Consider the following 2861-nt stretch of genomic DNA (forward strand, 5'->3'; position numbering starts at 1 on the left):
TCTCAGGTTTATTTTGGAGGTAACTGATGACTTCAGGTCAGCTATTCAGGTATACCCAGAGAAGCCCAATTTGGGTCCCAGTCAGGCACACTCAGGCTTCCTTCACCACGTGGAGGCAGGATCCAAGTTCTCTCAGGCAGTCCCATGTGTTGTCACCCTTATGCCAGAGGGAGGCCAGAGTCAGGCCAGAACTCTGCACTCTCTGGCAGTCTGCTGAGATCCCAGCCTTAGCCTACCGAAGGCAGATCTGCCCTGGGGCCTTGGGAGCGGGCCTTACAAAATCCCAGGTAGCAGGATGGCATGGCACAATTAGGGGAAGCTCACCACCATGTGGAGGCAGAATCTGGGGGCTGTCAGGCTGTCCCCTGGGTTCTCAGGCTGTCTGGTAGTTGGAGGCCAGAGGGAGGCCAGAACCAGACACTCTCTGGCGGTCTGCTAAACTCCCAGCCACTACCCTGATGGAGGTCCACACCCACCCTCTCAGGGTGTCTGCTAGGATCTCAGCCTTAGTCTACCAAAGCCAGATTTGCCCTGGGGCCTTGGGAGGGACCTCACCAAATCCCAGGTAGGGGAATGGTGTGGTGCAATTAGGGGGAGCTCACCACCAAGTGGAAGCAGGATCGGGGGCTGTCAGGCTGTCCCCTGGGTTCTCAGGCCCTCTGGTAGTTGGAGGCCAGAGGGAGGCCAGAACCCAGCACACTCTGGCAGTCTCTTTTTTTTGAAAAATTTAAAGAGCAAATAAAAAATATATTTTAAAAAATTCTCAGGTGTAGGATTAATAAGTCACTTTCCAGGGAAGGAACACTGGATTCAGTCAGAAGATCTGAGGTTAGTCTCTGATATATGCCTTTATGTTTTTGGGCAAATGACTCAGCATCACTGAATTATAGTTTTCTCACCCGCACACTTGACTGACGCTGCACGCACACCTCACAGTTTGATGTGTAAGTATCAGCATGTAGCACACTCAAATGAGTTAGTAGAAAGGGAACAGGCGTTTCACTTTTGCCCCAAACCATCCAATTCCTTTTCAGAAGATTACTTCATCAGCTGCTTAAGTGGATATAAATTCATCAAAATCAAAATTTAGGATTTTAAAGGTCAACATAGTAGACCATACTAGGTTACAAAAAGATACTTAGAGAAAACTGGAAGTGTACAAAATAAATGCTTAGATGGTAAAAAAAAAAAAAAAAAAGACAAAAGCAGCACAAAGCACAGCTTGGTGCAAAGTGGGATGAAATAAGAGAAAGAATCAAAGTGGGGTGTGTGAGGGGCCAGGTCCAGGAGGAGGCTGTGCTTCCCTGCATCTCCAGCCTTTGTCTGGCTGCTGAGGGATGGACCCTAGGGGCTCTCTGGGTTCCCTTTCTACAGCAGCCAGTCCACAGCTTTCTCTCTGGGCCCTGGCATTTGCTCCCTAACTCAGCTGTCTTCTGTCCTCCACCCTCAGGGCACAGATGTAACTGCAGGGAGGGAACAATGCCCCATTGTAAGTCCAGCTGTCACAAGGCACTCCCAGTTCTCCATCACCCCTTCTTCTGCCAGTGCCTCCATCCCCTTCTCTGTCCACCACACTGAGGGCAAACAATGTCTGGTTGTTTCCCTCTCTGTGGGGGTTGCCCACTTCCCTTTGTAGAGTGGCTTTTGGGAAGGCATGGCTCACTTTACACTGCTGGATCCTTGGCACTGGAGAAGGGAGAGCCACTTTGCTTCCTGGGGACCTGAAGTAATGTGGACTTAGTTTCGTTCCATGGCACTTCAGTGGCAAACTGAAGGGAAACCCTGAGGCTCCAGAACTGTTCCTCTGGAAACTTCTATGGTTTCTACAACAGTCCTTCCTTAAGCACCCACACTGTGCCAGGACAAACACCATCTCTACACTCTGGATTGGTTTCAAATCGAGTACAAAGCCTTTGTGAGGTAGGCAGAGGATTTCTTTATTTTAGTGGTGCTCTGTCTCTGAAAAGTCCATCTCCATCTATCAGCACGACAGGGACAGGACCAGAAATGGAGAAACGATGCCCAGGCATGGAGAATAGTTACTTAGTGTGGGAGGTAGGATTTTGGGGATGTGGACTGTGGATATCCTGGGCAGAGCTATATTCTTGCCATCCTGCCATGCTGAGCCTGGTAAAGCGCAGGGTGTGATGAGAGAGGAGGCAAGGAACAGTAACTGCAGGGATTCTGGTGGAGGACTGAGTTTGGAGGGACTCCGCAGTCAGCAGGCTACCTGGGGAAGACTCATGGGGTGGGATCCACGCAGGTGGGCAGCGTTTCTTCTAACTTTGGCCTCAACCTGAGCTTCTTTTTTGGTGATTCCCTGGTATCTTAGTTTCTCTCTCTCTCTCTCTTAGTGTGGGAGGTAGGATTTTGGGGATGTGGACTGTGGATATCCTGGGCAGAGCTATATTCTTGCCATCCTGCCATGCTGAGCCTGGTAAAGCGCAGGGTGTGATGAGAGAGGAGGCAAGGAACAGTAACTGCAGGGATTCTGGTGGAGGACTGAGTTTGGAGGGACTCCGCAGTCAGCAGGCTACCTGGGGAAGACTCATGGGGTGGGATCCACGCAGGTGGGCAGCGTTTCTTCTAACTTTGGCCTCAACCTGAGCTTCTTTTTTGGTGTTTCTCTGGTATCTTAGTTTCTCTCTCTCTCTCTCCACTCACTGTCTTTGAGTCAGGGTCTCATCTAGCCTTGGTTAGCTTCAAATTCACTGTGTAGCTGAGGATGACCTTGGTCCTCTTGCCTCTAGCTCCCACGTGCTGGGATTACCAGTGACTACCACCTCACCTGGCTTTATCCTGGGGCCTCTGGATTCAGTCCTTCAAACTGAGAGGGCATTTACAGCTAAGCATGGTATGTG

Source organism: Nannospalax galili, unplaced genomic scaffold (assembly GCF_000622305.1).
Source record: "Nannospalax galili isolate Female #2095 unplaced genomic scaffold, S.galili_v1.0 scaffold666, whole genome shotgun sequence".
NCBI lineage: Eukaryota > Metazoa > Chordata > Mammalia > Rodentia > Spalacidae > Nannospalax > Nannospalax galili.